Source organism: Lissotriton vulgaris, chromosome 8 (genome assembly GCF_964263255.1).
Source record: "Lissotriton vulgaris chromosome 8, aLisVul1.2, whole genome shotgun sequence".
Lineage (NCBI taxonomy): Eukaryota > Metazoa > Chordata > Amphibia > Caudata > Salamandridae > Lissotriton > Lissotriton vulgaris.
In genome coordinates, this window is record NC_141696.1 from 1,377,056,683 (window position 1) to 1,377,071,888 (window position 15,206).

Below are 15,206 nucleotides of genomic sequence, written 5' to 3' on the forward strand. Positions count from 1 at the left end.
GGGTCCAAGACAGGGCGACGGTCAAGGCAACGGCCCACTGCAGCCGTCCGAACGGGAACCCTCGTGGAAGAGAACTTCGGGCCACTTTTGCGATATGCCGGGATCGATGAAGTGGGGCGCCTCCCTCAGGAACCTTCACACGAAGCTTCTCGAACTCTTCAGGCTTTTGGACCGGTACCGAATGACGTCGCCCCACGTTGGGCGCCAATTGGAGTTCTGGACTTTTTGGTTCCGTCCAGAGGTGTCAGGGAACAACACCCGAAGACCCCGGAGTTCCACCTGTCTTGGTGCACAAATAAACAGAAACACGGGCTTCTCGATGGTGGCGTCAAAGACCAAGGTTTATTACTGCAGGGACACAGAAATCACAGAAACTACGCATGGGCAGTGTCTAGGAGCCTGTTCAATTTGTACAAAGAGGGTTGCTCCTTATATACTAAATATTAGGCTTCGGGCAAATTCTTTACATGTTAGTACATTCCCAAACCTTTGTGTCCTAAATAATAAATATTTGGCGTTGCACAGGAATCGTCGACAACATCTGATGTCAAAACATTACGAACGAGGGGTTCCCACTTTTCCATCATAATCTCATGTCAACTTTTCATTCAAGACCCGGACCGCCTCATCGTAAATTTCGTTACCTCCCCCTAATAAAGGCCCAGAAGGAAAGGAGCAGAGCCAGGTGCAGAAGATAGAAAAGCAGGATAAGGGATGTTTGTGGGTTGTAAATGGGCAAGGCTACCAGCTTCGGCCGCTTAATCATGATCAGGCCAACGACCACGAGAACCAGTATAGCAGGACTAGCCTCGGGCAGAGGAGGCAGCCTTTGTCGAGTCATGCAGCTACAGCGTGTTCTGTTTCAAGGTGCACGTGTCACTAGAGAGGTGAATCGCCGGCTAAGGCTACGTGTCCTTAATTGAAATGAAGTGATCAGAGGTTATTGCGTATGTGAGGGCAAGAAACACAAAATGGCTGCCATGATCTAAGATGGATGCCATGGGTAGATCGGAAATATGTTTGTAACAGGAGTACTCTTGCTTGTAGCATAGCGAAAACACCAGAATATGCTAAATGGATCATTTGCGGTTCGCTGATACCAATATTATGTATTTCCGACAATATTGAAAACACAGGTTCAAATTGTCACGGAACCTCAAGGCCTACCATCGGGACATCCTGGGAGCGAAGAGGGAATATTTGGCTAGGAGGATCGAGGCATCTGCGAACTCCTGTAAGGAGATCTTCACCATTGTGAAGGAGTTCATGACCCCTAGCTCCCAATCGCCCCCTTTAGTTTCTTCGGATGCGTGGGCATGTGATCTTGCCGGTTTCTTCACCAATAAGATCAAGGCGATTCAGGCCTCCTTTGTGGAGGGACCGGAGGATGGAAGCGGCATCACTGGGGCGGGTCGCGGACCTCCGCACACACCTGAGGCGGTGTTGTCTGGTTTTTTTTTTTTTATAACAAAAGATCTTTATTGATAGCAAAGCCATTGACATCATCAAATGTAGCACACAAGCATAGTGTACATCCGCATACAGTACCAAAATCACGTAGGCAGCAAATTATTAGTTCGTACACAGCCTTTTTGCCGGCATCCCGGAGGCCCGGCGGCGAGGTAATGCATTAATAGTATAACTGTGTCTTTTAGGAGGTTACATCGCAAGCTACGTGCAGGTGCGGTGTGTCAACTGGCAATCAACTTCAGCAATCGCGGTTAATCGATCTAACATCGAGGCGAGATCAAGAAAAACAGTTCCCGCCCAACTCCCACCCCACCCTCTAGAGTGTGTCTGTGTGTCTGCCAACCCTGTCCCAATTAACATGTCCCTGTGTGTGCCTACACTGTGTCCAGTGCCCATCCCCCCGTAGTGGACAGTCCTCCCTCAGCCGCCCCCCACTATCTCAACCCTGGGTTCTCACAGCCGCCCCCACTTAACTCAGAGCATTCCCACCCCTTCCCTCTCCCGTATCACAGTGAACATTGTCAGAACCTAACTCCTCCATTCTGTAGTGTAGTTCCTAGTTTCCCACTAGGCCCTGCGCATTGGAATAACATAAACAGTAGTATCGACGTGGAACTGCAGATATTCCAGGCCTCCACTGACTATGCTAAACTTAATTGGGTTGTGTTACCAACTAGCTCAGAGGTCACTGGAAACTTTCTTCTCTGCATAGGAAGTGATCAGCTTCCTTGGCACAGACAAGAAGGGATTCAGCTTTCCAACAACCGTGCAACATGACAACTTTGCTCCTCAGATCAAGAGTCAATCTCTAGGGTCGTGTGAAACAATAGACATGTATTTCACTCAGTCAGTCTAGTGCAGTTTACTTTCACGAGATGTAGAGAATAGAGAGACGGGCGTTTGTCAATAAAGGGTTAACATTTATTGCACAGTCTTTCTTCTCATACAAGAGGAATGTATTGCCACAATTGCAATAATTGTTATTATAAAAAGTACGTACAGTAAGATAAGTATTGCGAAATAATACTGTAAAATCATTGATATGGTTTCTTAGCCATACAATGGTTAAAAGTAATAAAACATATATACAGTCATATATACATTAGGCTAACATACTCAACTGGTGCTTCTAACTAAGCCTACCCCAGTGTGCCTGACCTAAGCCTAACACGTGAAAAGGGGAGTAAGTAAGTAGCTTAAGTTAAGTTGGTTTTGCCAAGGTTTGTTTCAAGAATTCTTGTCTAAGGGTTTAGTCAACACCATACCTCTGAATAGAATGATGGAGGATTGGTATCTCCTTCAGGGGTCTCTCTCGATATCCCAGTCACCCGCGAGGGTAAACCGGAAGCGCCGGGACTGGATTTCTCTGCACGAGAAAGGCAGCGGCTTCTCTTCAGCGCGTCGAGGAAGGAGGGGGGACAGCGTCCGCGGGCAGCTGGAATCTGCTGGATGTCTTCGCAGAGGGATGGCTGTTCAGCTCCTTAAGTGTACTGCACCATAGTTCGCGCTGTAGCGTCGATAATGGTATCAGCAGCTTCACCACCACAGGATAGCAGGCTGCAGCGACAGAGTGCTAGATTTACCAACACGGGGTCTTGCAGCTCACAGCTCACAGCTTACAGCTCTCATTGCTTAAGGCAACGTTGGTAATATTTATACCTGACAGGTGCCGGGTTTGACGCAAGTTTGCTGGACATAAGACGTCAATTAAAGATGTCACTAGGAAGTGATAGTTATCAGTTGCTCATTAGAGTTCCATTACTAATCAAAACATAGCAAGCGGGGATTTCCAGGTTTGCTAAGTTTTTATCTTGTTGAAGAACTCGGAGTGTTATCTAGGAATATCAGATAGTGACTACTGCTCTGTCATTGCACTAATTGGTCGCAAAGGAAGTGGCAGAGAGAACTATGCTGGAATGTGGCTCTGTTCGTGTGAGACCAGAGATGACTTTTCAGAAAATCGCACTTGAACGGTTATGCCAATATAGGGAATAAATGGATTTATAGCCGAATAGGGGCATAAGGTCACAGTATCGATCAGGAACCTAGATAAACACGCAACAATTCTATCTTGCAGTTCCACCGCCTCGGAGGTGTCAGATCTGTCCTCCTCTCCTTTCTGTAAGTGCTCTTTGTAAAGATCCCAGAAATTCTTGGGCCTACTTCTGGGCGGGAGCAGGTCGCTGTACAGTTCTGTCTGGGTGCAGCAGTACTGTAGATCCCTCATCCATCTAGTTTTTGTGGGAAGGGGCCCTCGCATCCAGCAAGCCGCAACCACCCTTCTTGCCAACAGCAGAGCCATGTCCACCAGGCGACGCAGACCTGGGGCTAGAGGCTTAGAGTAACCGATAAGCGCGAGGGCAGGAGTGCGGGGCAGTGGTTCCCCCAGAATCTGATCAAGTTCTGCAAATACGTCCCCCCAGAATGCTTGCACCCCAGGACATAACCATGCCAAGTGGAAAAAGTCTGCCACCATTGTCCGGCAGCGCTCGCATTCCGCTGTGGGACGGAGGCCATAGCGGTGAAGACGTTCAGGAGTATAGTACACCCGCTGTAAATATTTGAAATGCACCAGGCGGTGCCTGCCGTTCAAGGAAATCTTACGCATGCTGGAGCAGCAGCATCGCCACATCCCGTCATCTATGGGGGATTGAAAGTCAGCCTGCCAGGCCTCTCTGGCCTTAGACGGCTGCAGGCGCTGCTGCGTCACACCCAGCTTGTTAAGCTGCGAAATGAGCTTCGCCGACGAGGTGGATTTAAGTACATAGGTCAGTTCCGGGATCTCCTCCGGTTCCTCCAGGTCTGAGCCCAGTATTTCACGGAACGCCGAGCGGAGCCTGTGATATTGGAATTTCTGTAGCAGGGTGTGGCCTGCCTCGGTGGCAGTCAACTGGTCCCAGGTTTTAAGTATGCCATCCGTGAACAGGTCTTCCATTCTTACTACGCCAAGAGACCGCAAGGCTTTAATCACTTCTTTTCCCCCCCAAAGGATCAAGCCAAAGGGCCCACTCCACAGGTAGCAGTGGGGAGTATAGTAATGTACAGCTACGAGAACTCACCAAGCAGTTCCAGGCATGGTTGGTCGCTTTCAGCGAGTCCATCCGGCCAACCGTGCGGTCCGTGGGCAGGCAAACAGTGGCGGGCAGAGGAAGCGGGTCCGCAAACAACCGTTCCAATATGAGGTGCGGGGTCCGAGCATCACCATGTACCCACGAGTGTAGATGCGATGCCTGTGCGACCCTATAATAGCGTTCTAGGTCCGGTGCTCCCAGTCCCCCCATCTCGCAGGGGAGAATCAGAGTCGTCCATCGGACTCTAGGCTGCTTGCCACCCCAAGCCAGCCACACCATCACTTTGGTAAGTTGCCGAAAGAAGACCTTTGATAATACCACAGGCAAATTCAGGAAGAGAAACAGGAAACGGGGAAGTACCACCATTTTCATTAAAGCGATTCTGCCTGAAAGGGAGAGCGGGAGCCTGATCCAATTATCCACGTCATCAACCAATTTGCTATAAGCCACCCCGTAATTGTCCCGGATGAGGATCTCAGGATCAGTATGAAGCCGAATGCCCAGGTAGCGAACCGAGTCAGAGGACCACTGCAATGGGTACTCCATAGCGAACGGTCGTGTCACCGGGGTGAGCGGGAACGCGATCGACTTATCCCAGTTCACTTTCAGGCCCGACAATGAGCCGAAGCGGACCACCTCGCGTAGCACCGCGGCCAAGTTGACTTCCGGGTCTCTAACGTACAGTAACGTATCATCTGCATAAGTCGATATCCATATTTTATAGGTGGGGAAGCTAATACCCTCCAGGCTGTGATACTCTCGTATGGCACACGCCAGGGGCTCCGCCACCAGTGCATAAAGCAACGGCGACAGGGGGCAGCCCTGTCGCGTGCCCCTCCCAATGTATATCGGCTCCGTCACCCTATCTCCCAGACGCAGCCTGGCAGATGGTCGATGGTACAGCGTCCCAATCTGCTGCAGGAACGGCTCACCTAGACCCAGTTTCCGCAGCACACGTACCATGAAGGGCCACTCAACCGAGTCGAACGCCTTTTCCATGTCAAGGAAGATTGCCAGCGCGCTGTTCTCCTGCCTGACATGCTGCATTGCGCCTAGCACGGTGCGTATGTTGTAAGTTAGATTCCTGCACGGGACAAATCCGGATTGCTCCGGAGCGACCAGTACAGGTACCAGTAAGGCCAGTCGAGTGGCAATGACCTTAGCATAAATCTTGGCATCGACATTGAGCAGGCTGAGTGGTCTGTACGAACCGCAAAGATCAGGCGGTTTTCCCGGTTTGGGTATAGTAATGAGCAGCGCTTCACGCATAGTAGTCGGCATTTCGCCATTCTCACAGATGGCATCAAATAGGGCGACCAAGTGTGGCAGCAGCAAGTCCTTGAAGGCTTTATAAAAACTAACCGTGAGGCCATCCGAGCCCGGCGCACTTCCCGATCGCATACTCGCTAGCACCTCTAGTATTTCGTCCTGGTGGAAGGGGGCCATCAAGAATTCTCTATCCGAGTTCTTGAGGAACGGCATAGCAATATGATCTAAGTAGTCTTCCATCTCGCTCTCCACTCCCTGCGTCTTGGACTGGTATAAATCTGCATAGTATCTCCTGAAGGTCTCTAGTATCTGCTCCTCATCCGTTACTGTGTCTCCCTCCGGAGTCCTCAGCTCCTCAACGACCAGTGGGCGTCTAGTGCTGCAAACCATGCGTGCTAGCAGCGCGCCAGGCCTTTCCCCCTCCCCGTACTGTCTGGCTGTGGCATATTTGCCCATATAGAGGACCTCCCTGTCTGCCAGTGCCTGAAACTCGGACAAAAGTTGGGTGATCGCCGGCCCCTCCGTATCGCCGCCTGACTGCAGTCGCCCAGCCTCAAGCTCCGCTATCCTATTCTCCAGAGTAGTGAGATCCCGCCGAATAGCGCGTAACACACTCGAGTGCTTTGACATCGCCACCCCCCTGATGTAGACCTTAAAGGCCTCCCAGACCGTAAAGAAGTCGTCCACTGTGCCAATGTTTGTCGCAAAGTATTGTTCTATGTCTTCAGCGAGCTCCCCCCTGAATGCCTCATCCAGCAACGCAAAAGGCGGGAACCTCCATGTGAAGGCCGGGATCCCCTTCCTGGCTGTTACGAGGTGTAGAAGAATAGGGGAGTGGTCCGAGAGTGTGCGTGGTAGGACCTCGCATGCGCTAATGTTACCAAGTACCAGGGGGGGCGCCAACCAGTAGTCTATCCTAGTATGGACATCGTGGAATGCCGAGTAATGTGTAAAACCACCCTTCGTTGGATGTCTCTCCCTCCAAACATCCACCAAGTCAGGTTTGATCATTTCAGCCGCCATATATGAGGCCGAGGCCCCAGGGCGCCGAATAGTGCTCGCAGAACGGTCCATAGTTGGGTCGAACACAAAGTTAAAGTCCCCGCCCCACAACATCCAAGGCTGTGCATATGTTCTGGCAAGAGCGGACAGTGTCGCTTAGAATTCAGGGTGGTCATAATTAGGGCCATAAACATTCACTACCAACAGGTCCAGACCCTTACCTACACATCTCGCCAGGACATACCTGCCTTCCGGGTCAGAGTGTACAGGAATGAGCCGCACCTGTGACGAGGGATTGGCCCAAATTAACACCCCACGGGCATGTGTCGTGAATCCCGCGGCAACTATGTTCCCAGCCAGACCCCTGGATTTTAGCATTCTGCTGGAGAGTGGCAAGTGCGTTTCCTGCAGCAGGGCGATGTCTACATGATGTCTACTGAGATAGCTAAGGATCTTCCTTACTTTACGGAAATCGTTCAGGCCCCGCACATTCCATGTCATCAGGTTCAGCTTATTCGGGGCACGTGTATGCAAATTCGGCGCAACATTAGCCATTACCAGGGTTCACTTGTGCATAATCATCGAGGATAAGCAAATCAGGACACAGCAGTTCACATAATCTCAAAGCCGCCAGCCGGCGCTTCCGAACAGGCACAGCACTACACTGCAGTTCACACTCCGCGCTATCAAACCCCACAAACAACCCCAAGCAACAACACTCCCCAACAGACCAAATCCTAGTTCCCACCCCTAGAGCACCAACCCACCCACAGCCGACCTTCCCTAACCTGGTCAGACAGGCCCCAAGAACCCCCCCCATGTACCCTCAACAAGTGTAGTGTTCAATAGTCCAACACTAACCCCTCGAAAAGTAAGACAACCAAAGGCACCAGGGCAGAGCGCGCCAATATAGTACACCACGAACTGTTCCGAAAGAATGTCCGAACAGCGCCCCCTGCCAGCCCCACTTGTATTTCAGTGCCCTTCGTATATCAAGAGTTATAGCTCTCTCCCACCCACACCGCCCCCCCAAGCCTGCCTCGTTTGTCCAGGGTACTCTCCCCCGTTACTTCCAACACCTTACCAGCAGTGCACGAGGCCAGTGTTCAATCAATGTCTCCACCCCCAACCAATAAGCCCCAGCGAGGCGAACGTAGACCCCCCGCGCCTCTGCAAACTTGGAGTCTTCGTGTTGCCAGGGTCCATGGACTACCTTCGGTGAAGAGTGTCAAGCCACACTATAGCCGCCCCTAGTCCTGGTCTTCCAGGTTCGATGTCGAGCCGGCTTCGTCATCTTGGCCACGCCGGGCCTCCTTCCGCTCCCGCGTCCAAGTCTTCAGGGACTTATGAAGTTCCTTAGGGTCCGTGAAATAATACGACCTCCCACCGGTATTGATTCGGAGCTTGGCGGGATACATCATCGCATAGTCCAGGCCCAGAGTTCGGAGTTGTTTCTTATATGGCGCAAACTGTCGCCTTTCTTCCTGCACCCTGGCTGTAAAGTCCGGATAGAGGGAGATATCCATACCCTCATGTTGTAGTTTGCCTTTCTCCCTCGCCACTCGCAAAGCAGTGTCCCTGTCGCGATAGTTAAGCAGTTTCACAATAATGGGGCGAGGAGGTGCGCCAGGCTGAGGTTTTGGGCCCAACGTGCGATGCGCGCGTTCCCCAATGAACATGGGGGAAAAAACCTCCTCACCCAGTAGCAGTTTCAGCAGTTTCTCCACGTATAACTCCATCTTCCCCGTTTGTGTGGTTTCCGTCACTCCTGTGATACGGAGGTTGGATCTGCGTGATCGCGCCTCCAAGTCCTCTGTCTTGTCCCTGATAACAGTTAGGAGTCTATCAAACTGCTTTCTTTCTTTGTCCCACTCCGTTTGGGCTTCCTCAGCTTCAGTGAGTCGGCGCTCCGCCATGTCTAGGCGCTCCGCATGCTTGTCCACGCGCTCCGCCATTCGATCCATGCGGTAGGACAGAGCGTCTATCTTGGTGCCCACCGAGGCAATGCTATCCTGAATGCCCTTCTCCATTGCAGCCAACATGTCCCGGAGCTCCGTGGTTGCCGTGGTTGCCGGGGCCGGCGCCGCAGCCCCCTTCGGCGATGTGTCCGGCGCCGCCACCTCCGACCCTTTCGGCCGACGCCGTTCAAAGGAGATCTTCCCCTGGGTTGTGTCGTTCTTCCCCATCGCAGTCTCCAACGTGTGATAATGCAGAACAAGGGAGCAGACCGATCATGCAGTGTCAGGATCTTCGCAGGCAGTCGAAGTACTGCCACCAGTTTTCGAGTGTCCGATGCGCCCAAGATGGCGTCTGCAATGGCGGACGGAATCCTTCCGTTCACTTCAGCAAGTCTCGAAACCTCCCAGCCCAGGAGGTAGCCAGATCCACAATTCCAACCCCAGTCAACCTCGCCCCTTCATGGATAGGAGATGTCGGTAGAGTATTACGTCGCTGCGGGGAATCGGACAGGTTATGGCACCGAGCTAATGGCCACCCCACCTCGTGACGCAGGGCTCCGGTGTTGTTCGCTTCTCCACTCCGCCGAGCCTCCAGGCCCTACTCTCATGGGGTCGTCGCCGAGTAGTAAGCAGAGGACGTTTCGATCAGTGACAAGACCCAACTGCGAGGCAGCCCGCGCTCAGCCCGACCACTGCCAGTGCTGAGGCCGGACGTCCAATGACGTCGCCCGGCCTCCTCTCCAGGATAGTGCGCTGCTGTCGGCCTAGTTCTCCACTGCCGTGCCGCTGGGAACAACACCCCCGAATGGTCGGGAAGGCTCGCCCGTAATCGGCCCAAAAGTTCCTCAAAGGCAGCTGGGGGTGCCAGCAGATGTTCAAGAGCCCGCTATGGCTTGTTCGGCACAGTGAAGGATAGTTTAGCAGGATTATTCTGGGGCTATGCGAGGAGCCGAAGGCTCACACGTCCGCCATCGACGCCGGCTAGCTCCGCCCCCACGGTGTTGTCTGTTTTTCCTGTTGTTTCCAGCGATGTGTCCAGGCAGCTGCTGGCCAATCTGAAATCTGGCTCGCCACTTGACCCCTGCCCCGCCAAATTTTTGGCTGGGATGGCGGCGGTGGTGAAACCGCTGGTTAATCCCATCCTCAATGCCTCTTTGAGGGAGGGGAGGGTCCCTAGCTCTTGGAAAAGAGCGATGGTGATCCCCCTCCTTAAGAAACCGGGTCTCGATGCCGAGGTCCTGGCCAATTATAGGCCAATTTCACTTCTTCCGGCCCTCGCGCAGATCACGGAAAAACACGTCCACGGTGTCCTGTCGAGCTTTTTGGAAGCTAACAATCTGCTCCACCCATCCCAATCCGGCTTCCGTCCTAATTTTAGTACGGAAACAGCTTTGCTGGAGGTCACCGAGATCATCAGGGAGACTCTGAATGTTGGCGGGAGGGCCATGTTGGTCATGCTAGACCTATCGGCGGCCTTCGACACCGTCCCCCATAGGGCACTCCTAGCGAGGCTTTATGACATCGGCCTTAGGGGGACGGCGCTCAGGTGGTTCACATCTTTCCTTGAAGGCCGCCGCCAGACGGTCTGGGTCTCCCAGAGCTCCGCCGAGATGCCGCCACTGGGAGTTGGGGTTCCACAGGGTTCTGTGTTGAGCCCCACGTTGTTTAACATCTTTATGTCCCCTTTGGCGGCCTTGGTTGAAGCATATGGGGCCCAGATCGTCTCCTACGCCGACGACACGCAACTCCTCTTCACATGCGGGAAAGACCAGGAGTTTGATGGAGGGAGAATTCGGGACTGCCTTGCATTGGTCTTCGACTGGTTCCAACGGAACAGTCTGAGGGCCAACTCCAGCAAGTCCGAGGTTCTATTCTTTGGTTGCGTCGCCGATCCGGAGTGGCAGCAATGGTGGCCGTCTGACATGAGCCCTCCTGCACAGTCTTCCTTGGTGGCTAAAAATCTGGGTGTCAAGCTGGACAACCAGCTGTTGCTGAGAACTCATATCATGGGTCTGGCTGGCACCTGCTATGGAATTTTGAAAATGATCCGTAAATTCCTGCCCCTGCTGTCTGAGGAGCACAGGCGGATTACTGTGCAGGCTCTCGTGGGCTCAAGGCTAGACTATGCTAATGCCCTCTTTCTCGGCCTCCCTGATTACCTAGTTCAGCGCCTACAGGTGGTACAGAACTCTGCCGCCCGGGCTATTTTTGGCCTGCGCAGACGCGCCCGAGCCTCCGGGCTGCTACAGGCGCTACACTGGCTGCCGATCCGGAAGCGGATCCAGTTCAAATCCCTGACTCTGATGCGCAAAGCCTTGTTTGGATCAGGGGCTGGATACCTGCGGCGGAGACTGGCCTTCTATCGACCAGCCCGCTCTTTGCGTTCGGAATCTCTTTGTAAAACGGTGGTCTCGCGGGTGATGAAGGCCCGCGCGGGAGGGCGTTCTTTCAGCTGCAAAGCTCCCCAGCTGTGGAATTTGCTTCCTCTTTCGCTCCGCAGCACTGCCAATCTGTTCCAGTTCAGGAAGAGCCTGAAGACCTGGCTTTTTAATCTTTAGGCTGTTTTTACTGTTTTCTGTTTTAGTTCTGCTCTTATTTTCGCTGTGTTGTGTTATTTTTACTCTGAGTTGCAGGTGGAAAGCGCCGGGACACTCTTTTCGAGTAGCCGTGCGCTATATAAAAGCGTTATAACATAACATAACATAACAACACTGTCAAAGTGCAACGTTAAAGACACAACTTCATCGAGGTGAAGCAACGACTCCGCACCGCAGGCCTTAAATATTCCCTGCTCTTTCCTGCAAAACTGAGAGTGGTGGCACGAGACAAGACCTACTTCTTCAACACTACCGAGGAGGTCAGTGAGTGGCTGGACGGGGGCACAGACACAGCACCCAGACAGGCACAGGGCAGTGAGGCGAGGCCGCGATCACGCGGGCCGCGGCGCCGCCGCAGAAACAGAGCACAGCAGACCCAACGCCCGGAGGAAGTGTCACGACACTCTCCGCCGACGGACCAAATGCTTCAGGAACAACAGGATGCACTCCGAGGAGTCTCCCAATTGAGTAATTCGCCATCCCCGGAAGCTGTCCTGGATGACGGCCAACAGACAGTCCCTAGCGATGATGATGAAGCTGTATATGGGATTCCAGACTCTCAGATCTCGGTGGACCTACCGGACATCACACCACAGACAGCTGACCTGTTTCATTGACACCGGACGAGTCATCTATGAGGTACCCGCCGCGGCAGGGGGGATGGCGGCGGGAGCTGATTGGACGCTGAGGCGCGGCTGATGCCCGATGCTGCCGGGGAAATCTTCTCCCCCCCTGCCTGCTAGCTGGACGGTGGATAACTGGCACAGTGAGTACTGCCCCAATGGCGCTGATGCAAGCAGAGTATGGTGGTGGTGGGGTTGTCTTTTGGCCCGTGCTCCTCCTACCGTCAATGGGGAGCCATTCTCGCCAGGGGCCCGGGAAATGTACCCCACCCCCTTTTCTCCTTCCCCTGCTATGACTGGCTAGAACGGGGCCCCCCACGGGACAAATGGCGCCACTTTCCGGAGCACTGACATTGGCTGCCAGTTACGGGAAGGATCTTGATCTCCTTCCTTGACTGATCATCTGAACCACCAGGACTGTGCTTAGCGCACGATACCCCCTAGACTTGCAAGGTTGTCCCTCTCAATCGAGAGTATGGACAGTGGCCCGTTTCGCCACTGCCCTTTTGGTATTCTAGTGGGGTTCACCCACAGTTGGTTATTGTTGTTCTTTGTTTTTCCCCTCCTTAATGTCTTCCTGAACATTGCTGAGTGTACTGGGGAGGGTGGTTGTGGGAGAGCTGGAAAAGGGGATGCAATGGGCCTGCGTTGGGCTGATGTTCGTGGCTACGGTGGGGGGGAGTTTACACTGCTAGAATGTCTACGATAACAATATGCACCTGGAATATTAGAGGCATGCACACACCAGCGCGCCATTATCAAATATATTCCTACTTGAAAAGGCACCAGATACACATTGCACTCCTGCAAGAAACACACTTGAACGGGGCGGAGGTAGCCGCACTGCGTCGTAGATGGAGGGGGCAACTGTATGCCACGGAGTATTGTATTGTATTGTATTGTATACTGGATTTATGTAGCACTTATCACCCAGGGGTCTCTAAGCGCTTGCCTTGGGAACCCATCCTGGCTTTTCCCCAGTGAGAGAGCCCCTACAGGGCATCCCCAAGGTGAAAGCCAGGCATCCCGCCGCGGCCGGCCGTTGTGGAGATTAAGATTAAGCAAGCTTAATGCCCAGAGTTGCAGAGTGTGAACCCATGATTAGGTCAGGCACCGAAGCGAGAATTATCGAGTCCGTGGACATTTGAGTTCCCTGTCAACGTCTGAGTGCTGATCCACGGCGCTCAGACCAATCATAGCGTTGTGATTGGCTCAGGGAAGCCGGGGTGCTTCCTGCTTCAGAGGACAACACCAGGCCGCGGTCCTGTAGCCTGGTAAGTCACAATTTAATTTATTTTTTCATCCCCCCGACCCCGCCCCACTACTTGGTGGCAGCCGCCACTGATCACAAGCTGATATGCACTTGAAACTTCCCTTTCTATAGGGCTTGCCATAAAAAGATACACTCTGACCTTGAGAAAAACTTTCTTTTTACATTTTGCAAAATGAATGCAGCCTGTATTTGCTTCAGGGAAACTAAGGAAAACATTTTAAGATTAAACATTTTCCTACTCTTTTGCCAGATAGGTTAGTTCCATGCCTCGGGGAATGGGTGAGAGTTTGCAGATGATATGCATTTTTTTGGTAGTTAAGCAGTTTATTACTTATGGTGGAGCCAATTTAGCTCAAAGACACAGCAGCAGGTAGGCCCCTAAATGCTGATGTGATTGTGAATGGTCCTTTTTTCTCAGATATTCATTAGATAACGGCCCCAGGAGAAGCCTCTGTGCTTTGAAATGTGCATTGTCATCTAAATATATGCTGCTGACCTGATGCCAGGTGGAAATAACAATGTGACATTAAGAAGGAACCAGCCCTAAATACAAAGTTAGAAAAACATAGCTATATTAAGGATGGTATTTGGTCACATGGCGTATTGTCTCCCAGGGTCCGATTTACCTCTCAGTGAAAATCCTCCAATTTTCTAAAGAAAACTATAAATGCAGAGAAGAATTAATCAGATGAATTTCCTCTACAATTCTTTGTCAATGTTGGAGAGAATTCAGCCAGCAAGGGGAGGAATGGTGAGCACTAAAGTGAGCATGACGGTTTGGCCGGCACTCTTTTTTATTTATTTATTTATTTACTTCAGTTTTATATAGCGCTGGCTAGACCTGGAGGTATCAGACCACTTAACATGAGGAGGGTTATATAGGTCACAAGTTACACATTGTTACAAAAGGTACACCAATTACAAGTTACATCCGTTGGATTCATGGCGTGTAGAAGGGCAAGTGGGTAATGTAAAAGGGGGACGGGGAGGGAGATTAAGCGGAGCATAGGCACAAGAATAAACAAAGCAGGCAGGGGGAGAGAGATTCAGGGGAGGGGGAAGAGGTGGGGCAGGGGGAAGGAGACACAGCGAGGAGACGAGGAAGTAACTGTGTCTGATGTCCGGCTGGGTGGGGGACGGCTCTCCGCTATAACGGGATCCTTTCCATTCTTCCATTATGTGTGATTTCCTTGTCGCTGTGGACTCTCTCAGCGGAGTCGCTCAGACTCCAGGGCATAGATGCTGGATCCCTCCCCAAAAAGGGGAGAGGAATGCTTTGGTCATGGGCACACTTAGAAGAATGAAGGAGGGAAGAGGAGGGGTAGGGGGTAGAAAACCCAGCGCTTAACAGTGACCGACTTCCGGCAGGGTAGGAGACAATTTCCAGTGGTAAGGGGATCAATCCCAATCCTCCACTATGTGTGACTCCCTTGTCACTGTGGACTCTCTCAGAAGGGTCTCTGATACTCCAGGGCAAAAAATGCTGAATCCATCCCCAACAAGGGGTGTAGGAGTGCTTTGGACAAAGGCATATTTATGGGGGCCACTATAGGGAATCAGCCTGGTAGGGTTACATAGGTTACAAGTTGCACACTGTTACAGAAGGTACGTCAATTACAAGTTACATCCGTTGGTTCATGGCGGGAAGAGGGGTAAGGGGGTAACGTAAAAGGGCGATAGGGAGGGAGATTAAGCAGAGCATAGGCACAAGGATAAACAAAGCATGAGAGGAGAGAGATTCAGGGGAGAGAGGAAAGGAATAGGGGAGACAAGCAAAGAATGAAGGAAGGAATGTACAGGAATTTATATAGCGCAAATCACCAAGCGGTTTCTAAGCGCTTGCTTAGGGAACCCATCCTGGTATTCCCCTGTGAGATAACCCCAGCAGGGTATCCGCAAGGTGAAAGCCAGGCATCCCACCGCGAGGGGCCGTTGTGGAGATT